Here is a 9,562-nt window from a genome sequence, read left to right as displayed (position 1 = left end):
TAGGTTTCATCTTGTTTATTAATGTTTTAGCATAAAAGTAAAGTATAGTCCAAGTGGACAAAAGAAAAATAGCGGAGAATAAATATGACGTCCAAATGGACAAAATAAAAATAGCAGAAAGTAAATATGATGATATGATGAGTATAAGAGCGGTAAATATAAAGGACAATACAATAAAAATGCGGAAATTAAAATTAGTCGTTAGTTGTTAAAGATAACCATCTTGAAACTTGTCAAGTATGTTATCAAAGTTAGTAAATAAAGATTAATAATGGAGGAAGGATGAATTTGGATTTAAATCAACCACATACAACTTCCTTTTCATTTTTAATCTTTTATCGATTCGGGACAAAGAAAAAAGAAGGATAGATGAAGAAGACAGAACAAAAATAAAATAAGAAACTAATATATAAAAAGAAAACACAAGGTAAAAAACAAAAAAAATAATAAGACATATAATGATAATGGAGGAAGGATGAATTCGGACTCAAGTCAACCACATACGACTTCCTCTCATTTTGCTCTTTTATCGATTCGGGACAAAGAAAGAAAATGAAAGATAGATGAAGAAAAAGAGCAAAAATAACATAATAAGCTAATAATAAAAACAAGGTATAAAATAGTAAGACATATTTTTGTGAATCTTTTCATAATTTTTAGACTAAAAACAGAATTAATATAAAATTTCTAAAGTTAGAAACTAATTAAAATGAAAATAGCAATATAAAATAAAGCAGAATAAATTCCAGCCATCTGATCTAGTCAACTTCAACACAGCATTGACATCGGAAGGTCCAGATCAAAGTACATAATTAGTACAGTAGGCAGAAAAATAGAGAATCACAATTCTGATCATCTTCTCAGGTGAGGACAAGTGGCTCCGATGGCCACTTGTCACCCACACACTGTCCGGCTCGAATCACTATGAGATAAGGAAGAGAAAGAAGAAAAAAAATGCTGATATGATGATGTGAATTAATTTGAAAACATCTTTCTTCAATTTGTTCCTTCACGTGAACAAAGTCACTAACATCACCATCATTATCATTATTATCCTTGGAAAACAAAAAGAGATATATCTCTTTCTCTTTCTAATAATATATAGCCACCATCACTTTCTGTCAGAAAAAAATTATTAAAGGAAAAGGAAAGAAAAACCAAAAGATCTCATTTAAAGTTGATAGCATATTTCCTTCATTTAATAGCTCACTTTCTCTTTCATTATTATGAAGCAAAAAATAAGCTGAAACAAAAATCTAACAAGGTGGACCTCCATGAACTCATCGACGGAGCAAATGAAGACCACGGTGGATCACATGAATAAAATGGCGGAGCTCAAGAACTCACGGCGGCTCGCATAAAGCTCATGGCGGCCGGAGCTTCTCCGGCGCGGTGGCCGGAGTTAAAAATATCCGGAATCAAAATTTTTTTACATCATTAGATTCGTTTCCTTCTCCTTATTTCAAATATCAACTCAAAAATTTCAGAAAATAACCGAAAGAAACAAGATCTACAAAAGAAGTTTGAATGTTCTAAATTCAAAATGTAGCACAATCAGTGCAAGAGTCACGAAAGTAAAGAGGAATTCGGGTTCAGAAGATGGAAGGCAACCTTTTAGTGTCAAGAACTGAAAGAACGGCGGAGGTTAAGAGCTCCGGCGCGGTGGTTCAGTGTTTTCCGGCGAGGGATTTTGAAGTTCTGGCGAGGTTTTTTGAGCTCAGGTGATTTTTTTTTGTATTTGTTCTGATTTGTCAGTCTGAAAAGGTCTGAGCCAAAAGTCCCTTGTGTCAGTCTCAATCAATGCTTTTATAGAGTCAGAATTCTTGGGTTTATGCTGAGTTTCCTCTTCTGGGTTTTTTTGATTTGAAATCGGTTCCTCTTATCTTGCTAAGGCCCATACGAAAATCTCTTCTTCAATCCCCAGTTTTTTATTTGCAATGTTTTTTTTTTTGCAGTTTCTGAAAAGAGCATTGGGCTCAAGTTGTGACAAACTTGGATCGGGAAGTTGTGGAAGTCCAATTTGGCTCTGCAACCTAAATCCGAAAATCATCAAGTTATTCCAATTTTATTTTTTTGCACTCGTGTTGCTTGGATGCTGGATGGGCCTGGATTTGTACTTTGGTGTATGAATGATTTTTGTTGAAATTATTAATTCTTCATTTTTCTCATTTTTTCATATGATGATGAGATGTGAATTTTTCTTGAAGGAGGAGGTGAACCCGATGCCAAACCATGAAGCTTAGAAGAAAATGGTAGACTTGTGAAGTTGTAAACCAAGAGTTTTGCCATGAATTTGTTCTTTGAATCTTAGACCATAGGAAATCTCAAATTATGCTTCTTGTAGGATAAGAAACTTTGTAATTTGGTATAGGAACCTTGAATCCATCTTGTATTTTTGAAGCTTTAACTTGAAGAAAATTGGATTCTTTGAATGGAATGAGGACTCTTGTTTTGAACCTTGTAATCCTTGAAGTATTTTGGAGTTGAAACTTGTATGTTGAAAGACATTGAATCGAAACCCTTACATTTTGAATGTAAACTTTGAATTCAAATCATGAATTAGATTGGTAGAGTTTCCTTACAATCTTCAAAGTATGGTAAAGAATATTGACCTCGCTTCAAGCAACAAAATAAATCTCTTTCCGTTTGATTTTGAATTTGTGAATCTCATTGAAAGAATATGAATGTCTTTAAATTTTCAAGCGACTTATGATTGAAGAAATCCATTCCAAACAACCCACTTTGCATACCTTTCTCAAACCTCAATTAGAAACATCACCTGAACTTCTTGATCCTCTAACTCCATCTGATAAAGAAACAAAAGTAAACAAGACATATTTTTTTCGAATTTTGATTAATGGTTAGTGAAACATAATAGAAATAAATAATAAAGAACGAACAAATAGGTGCTTGGTGATTCCCCTGAAGGTGAGCTAGAAAAGAAATAGGCACTAGAGAACCTCATAAATGATCTTGATGTGATTTAAGCAGAGCCTGAGATGCGGGATCTTAGGGTCAAAAATTGGGGTATGACAGCGAGGGATGCACAACACAGGGGTTGGATCTGAAAAATTTTCCCGTACGAGGGAAGGGATCATGGAGACTAGGGACGACTAGGCTCGGCAATAAGATGACAGTAACCACGGGGGATTACGGGGATACTGATGCTGACGAAGCATAAGAGTTACATTGATCCCTCAGGCCAAAGGCGGGGTGTAACTCTTCAAGAGTGGCAATCGTTCGAATTGCCACACACCAGGTATGGTTTATTCAAACGATTGAAAAATGAGATGGGTTGAATGCCCACCCTCATTCGCACTCTAATCTTCGCGCGGCACACGGGAAATAACCTCGGAGACAACGATTCTGACGAAGAAAGACATTGCATCCGATCCCTATTGGGGAGATTTCTTTTGGGGATTGAGAAAACCAAGTATCGGCAACGTGGATGGAGGAGATTTGTAATGGAGTAGCAGATATCGATCGGAATTTGTAAGGACATTCCTCCAGTGGGGAAGTAACATCGTCTTGATCGAGGGATGATTTGTATTATCTGGCTTATGCTTTGTATGCATGTTTGACTTTTTCTATGGCGTAATGTTCCGCTTTTGACGGATATGCTACGCTTTTGAGGATGCAATGTTATGTGCAATGGAAACTATATGCAGAGCGCCAAATAAAGGCATCGGTGTGATAGGGGAGCAAGACCATTGGGGTCCGTTGCTTGTTGTCTTGAAATGCCAATATGAGTTGACGTTAGAACCCTACAGTACCAAAGACTATTGGAAACTGTGCTGAGGGTTAGAGCATAGCTCTGCTGGGGAGGAAGTGACTTCGCCCAACTTTCCTTACATCCTATACTGCTTGGGGAATCATGAGTTTTGAGGGACCATTCTTTGTCTGCCATATTGAAGAGGGATATGGACCTCTTCAGGTGCCCCATGTTTACCAGCACTGATGAATTATACTCTTGAACTTTCATGCGGGATGATGACGACCTTTGTGACATGTCATAAGCCAAGATGACGGCTAGAACCTGCAACCTGCACAGAAAACAACGTTTGGATGCAAACGGTGCCCCCTAGAGCACTTTTATGTTTATGTGACATCATGTTTCGTTTTGATTTATGATTATTACCCCCATGATTTCAATGCAATGTTTAATAACGAATTAAATCACACCTCGCATGCGGAAAATGAAAAGAAGAAAAGGAAAGCTTTTGTTGCAATATCATTTTATTGATGGAGTGCCTATGAATAGGCTTCTATACAAGGAAGCAACTCCTAAATGAGGTAGTTGCGAAAAAGAAAATAAAATGCAAAGAGCAAAATGGCAAAGAGAAATGCTCGGATTTCCATTAAAACTGATATCGCTATAGTTCCCATATCCTCGATCCTCTCAATGCTTTGCTTCAGAAGGGTAATGGTTAGATTGATCTGTCCGTTCTGCCAAGGGCGTATAGTGGTCTTTGTGAAGGATATTCAGACTGTGGCCTCTCGCTTTTGATCCCTAACTTTTGCCTGGATCGCCCTTTCGGGTTTTCAATCCAGCGGGATACCCCTTTTTGCCAAAGTCGCCCTTTCGGGTTTTCGACTTAGCGGGTTATTCTTTTTTTTTGTTTTATCCCTAACTTTTGCCCAAACCCTCTTGGTTTGCCGGGATGCCCCTATTTTTGCCTAGGTACGTCGACCTAGCGGGTCTTTTATGCGTAGTATTTTTTGACTGAGTCTGAATTGACTGGAAGCGGAACGTCTTCCCCATCCATCTTTGTCAGGATTAAAGCACCACCTGAAAATGCTTTCTTCACAATGTATGGTCCCTCATAGTTAGGAGTCCATTTGCCCCTTGGATCGGTGTGAATTGGCAAGATCTTCCTTACGACTAGGTCACCTGTGTGGAATTCTCGAGGCCGAATCTTCTTGTCATACGCTTTCTTGATCCTCTTTTGGTACAACTGGCCATGGCAGATAGCAGATAAGCGTTTCTCCTCAATTAGATTGAGATGATCAAGCCTCGTTTGAACCCATTATGTTTCATCGAGTTTGGCGTTCATCAAGACTCTCAACGAAGGAATTTCCACTTCGACAGGTAGTACGGCCTCCATACCGTAGACAAGAGAGAAGGGAGTTGCCCAAGTTGAAGTACGAACCGAAGTTCTATAGCCATGCAAAGCAAACGGTAACATTTCATGCCAGTCTTTATACGTTCTAACCATCTTCTGGACGATCTTCTTTATATTCTTGTTAGCAGCTTCGACTGCGCCATTCATCTTTGGCCGATAGGGTGATGAATTGTGGTGTTCAATCTTGAACTCTTCACACAACTCTGCCATCATCTTGTTATTAAGATTGGACCCATTATCAGTGATGATCTTGTTTGGAACCCCATATCGGCATATGATTTCTTTCTTGATAAAGCGAGTGACGACTTGCTTGGTTACATTCTTGTAAGATGTAGCTTCAACCCATTTGGTGAAGTAGTCGATAGCAACAAGAATAAATCTGTGTCCATTTGAAGCTTGTGGCTCTATTCGTCCGATCATGTCTATGCCCCACATAGCAAAGGGCCAAGGCGACGTCAGGACATTCAGAGGAGTTGGAGGAACATGATTTCTGTCGGCATACACTTGACATTTGTGACATTTCTTCACATACACATAACAATCACTTTTAATCGTCATCCAATAATATCCTGCTCGCAAGATCTTTTTTGCCATAGAGTGTCCACTTGAAGGAGTTCCAAAGGATCCTTCATGAATATCCCGCATGATCAATTCTGCTTCGTGTCTATCCACGCATCTGAGCAAAACTGAATCATAGTTTCTTTTGTACAGGACGTCTCCTGACAAGAAGAATTTGGATGCTAACCTTCGAAGCGTTCGCTTATCCCTAATTGTAGCATCTTCGGGATACTCTTGTTTCTCAACATATCTTTTGATGTCATAATACCATGGCTTTTCATCATATACATCTTCAGTAGTGAGACAATGAGCGGGGAATACATGGGCAGGCTCTTTGTAACGGAGGATCCTTATATCTGGCACTTCTTTAGGGGAGCTAACTCTGAACATAGCTGCCAAAGTAGCCAAAGCATCTGCCAATTGATTCTCCTCTCGTGGGATATGATCGAAAGTGATTTCCTCGAAAGCGGGCAGCAACTCCAAGATATAGTCCTTATAAGGAACTAAATTGGGGTGTCTTGTCTCCCAATCACCTCTCACTTGATGTATAACCAAGGCAGAATCCCCATAAACCTCAAGGATCTTGATTCTCATATCAATGGCTGCTTCGAGACCCATTATGCAAGCTTCGTATTCTGCGACATTGTTTGTGCAATCAAAGCATATTCTAGCTGTGAAAGGGATGTGAGTTTGACGAGGAGAAGTCAAAACTGCCCCAATACCATGGCCCATAGCATTTGATGCACCATCGAACATGAGAGTCCATCGCTCTCCTGGTTCGGGTCCTTCATTATCATCCAGTTTCATGATATCTTCATCAGGAAAGTCAAACTTCATTGACTGATACTCTTCTAATGGCTGATGAGCAAGATGATCTGCAAGGACACTTCCTTTGATGGCCTTCTGTGTGACATACTGGATATCATATTCTGATAAAAGCATTTGCCACCGGGCTAGTCTTCCTGTAAGGGCCGGTTTTTCAAAGATGTACTTTATCGGGTCCATTTTGGAGATCAATAGAGTGGTGTGAGTCAACATATACTGCCTCAGTCGGCGAGCAGCACATACCAAAGCACAGCAAGTTTTCTCGAGTAGTGAGTAACGGGATTCACAATCGGTAAACTTTTTGCTCAGGTAATAAATGGCGCACTCTTTTCGACCAGACTCGTCATGCTGGCCCAGCACACACCCCATAGATCCTTCAAGCACAGTTAAGTACATAAGAAGCGGCCTCCCAGGGACCGGAGGCACGAGGATTGGTGGCTCTTGGAGATACTGTTTGATCTTCTCGAAGGCTTCTTGACAATGATCATCCCAACGGATATCTTGATTCTTGCGCAACAACTTAAAGATGGGTTCACAAGTGTCAGTGAGATGAGAAATGAACCTGGCTATATAATTCAATCTCCCAAGGAACCCTCGAACTTCTTTTTCATTCTTCGGTGTTGGCATATTCTGTATTGCTCTTACTTTATCAGGGTCGACTTCAATCCCTCGTTGACTCACAATGAATCCAAGTAGCTTTCCCGATCGCACTCCAAAAGTGCACTTGTTTGGATTAAGCCTCAACTTGAATTTTCGCAAACGAGCAAACAATTTCTCAAGATATACCAAATGTTCCTCCTCAGTTTGGGATTTTGCAATCATATCATCGACGTACACCTCAATCTCTTTATGGATCATGTCATGGAAGAGAGTCACCATTGCTCGTTGATACGTCGCACCAGCATTCTTAAGATCAAAAGGCATCACTTTATAACAATACGTACCCCACGGAGTAGTAAAGGTAGTCTTGGTCATATCTTCGGGAGCCATCTTTATTTGATTATAGCCAGAAAAACCATCCATGAAGGAGAACACCGATTATTGAGCAGTGTTGTCGACTAGCACATCAATATGAGGCAGAGGGAAATCATCCTTTGGACTTGCCCTATTCAAATCTCGGTAGTCAACACACATGCGTACCTTTCCGTCCTTCTTAGGAACAGGTACTATGTTTGCAATCCAAGGAGGATACTCACACACAGATAAGATACCAGCCTTCAACTGTTTTTCAACTTCTTCCTTGATTTTCAAAGCCATATCAGGTCGAGTTCTCCGTGGTTTTTGCTTTACAAGTGGACATTCTGGTTTGAGCGGTAGCCTGTGCATAACTATATCCGTGTCTAGTCCAGGCATGTCTTCATATGACCAGGCGAAGATATCAACATATTCTCGGAGCAACTCGATCAACCTTCTCTTCACATCACTTTGCAAAGCGGCACCTATCTTGACCTCTCTCTTTGCTTCTTCTGTACCGAGGTTGATGATTTCTATGGCTTCCTGATGCGGCTGAATGGATTTCTCCTCTTGTCTCAAAAGTCTTGCCAATTCCTCAGGGACTTCACAATCTTCCCCACTATCCTCATCAGCTTGGTCAATTGGATTCTCAAGGATATCAGGACGTGGAACTGTAACATTATCATTTTTGATGGAATTCGAGCCAGATCTGCACGATGGATGATTTATGCCTTAGAATGCAACACATAAAAAAGGAAAAAAGGAAAGCTTTGCCATTTTTGAAAAAGTTTTTAAAGTAAAAACAAAAATGAAAGAAATGGAACAGTAATTGCATGCGAAGATATGATTTTCATTCAATATTAAACAAATTGAAATAACATGGGGGCCCTTCTTTATACAAGTGGTCAAAATGCTTAGGGCGAAGCATATGACTTATCGAAACAAGAAAATTACATCTCCATAAAAGTGACTCTGGGGATGTCCAAGATAGTCCAATTGTTGAGTTCCTGTCCAGGCGCAGCATGGCAAATGAATCTGGAGAGATCTTCTTCATCATCATCATCCACGGCGAGAACCTGACTTCCAGAACTGGTGCTTGCACTGACGAACACTTGAGAAATGGGGGGAATCACCTTCTTTCCAGGAATTATGCTGAGCTGAGTAGAAGAAGTTGGATACCCAAGGCCATACTTGTCTCACTTCTCATGAACATCAATCAGCTTGCCCCAGGCACTATGGGGAGTACCAGCTTCTAAGAAGGCCTTAGCATCATTTAAAGACGAGAGGGGTGCTCCGAGTTCCTTCTTATTCTCAACCACGGGGAGTTTATCAACCGACACAATCTCTAAGGCTTGAAAAGGTGTCTCTTGTATCTCTCCCTCCACTTCAACATAACGGTATGATTCCAGATTATTGACTATCAAATCCTCTTCACCAGTGATCACAACAATCTTGTCATTCACAACAAATTTCAAACACTGATGGAGGGTAGATGTCACAGCCCCAGCAGCATGGATCCAAGGACGACCCAGGAGGCAAGTGTACGAAGGACGTATATCCATAACATAGAAGGCAATATAGAACATGTGAGGGCCAATCAAGACAGGCAAGTCAATTTCTCCTTCTACGGACCTTCTAGAACCATCAAACGCTCTAACACTCATGGTACAAGGCCTCATCATAACCCCATCCATACTCAGCTTGAACAAAGTAGTTTTGGGCATCACATTAAGAGAAGAACCCGTATCAATCAGAACTCGAGACAACACAGCATCCAGACACTTGATAGAGATATGCAACGCTTTGTTGTGTGCTCTACCCTCAGGCGGGAGTTCATCATCAGAAAAACCCAAACAATTACCAGCGGCAATGTTGGTCACAACCCCTTCAAACTGAGGCACGGTAATGTCTTGAGTCACGTGAGCGGAAGCCAGAACTTTCAATAGAGCATCACGGTGAGCTTCTGAATGCACCAAGAGGGACAAGATGGAGATCTTGGCTTGGGTTTGATCAAGTTGATTAATCACTTTGTAATCACTTTTCTTAATGATCCTCAAGAGTTGCTCGGCATCTTGTGCATTACGTGTCACAGGAGGGTCGAC

General features: G+C 40.3%; 1 long non-coding RNA gene across 2 annotated transcripts; it reads left to right on the top strand.

Moving 5' to 3' along the window:
• Positions 1 to 1,104: 1,104 nt before the first annotated feature.
• LOC131611861 (uncharacterized) lies at positions 1,105 to 2,518 on the top strand. 2 transcript variants are annotated; one of them, XR_009287209.1, is made up of 3 exons: positions 1,105 to 1,721; positions 1,956 to 2,123; positions 2,208 to 2,518. It is a non-coding gene; the product is annotated as an uncharacterized LOC131611861 (long non-coding RNA). The 2 variants fall into 2 exon arrangements; XR_009287208.1 differs by having other exon boundaries at positions 1,956 to 2,518.
• Positions 2,519 to 9,562: the final 7,044 nt, after the last annotated feature.

Source organism: Vicia villosa, linkage group LG6, assembly GCF_029867415.1.
Source record: "Vicia villosa cultivar HV-30 ecotype Madison, WI linkage group LG6, Vvil1.0, whole genome shotgun sequence".
Lineage (NCBI taxonomy): Eukaryota > Viridiplantae > Streptophyta > Magnoliopsida > Fabales > Fabaceae > Vicia > Vicia villosa.
This window is presented reverse-complemented; position numbering and strand designations above follow the sequence as displayed.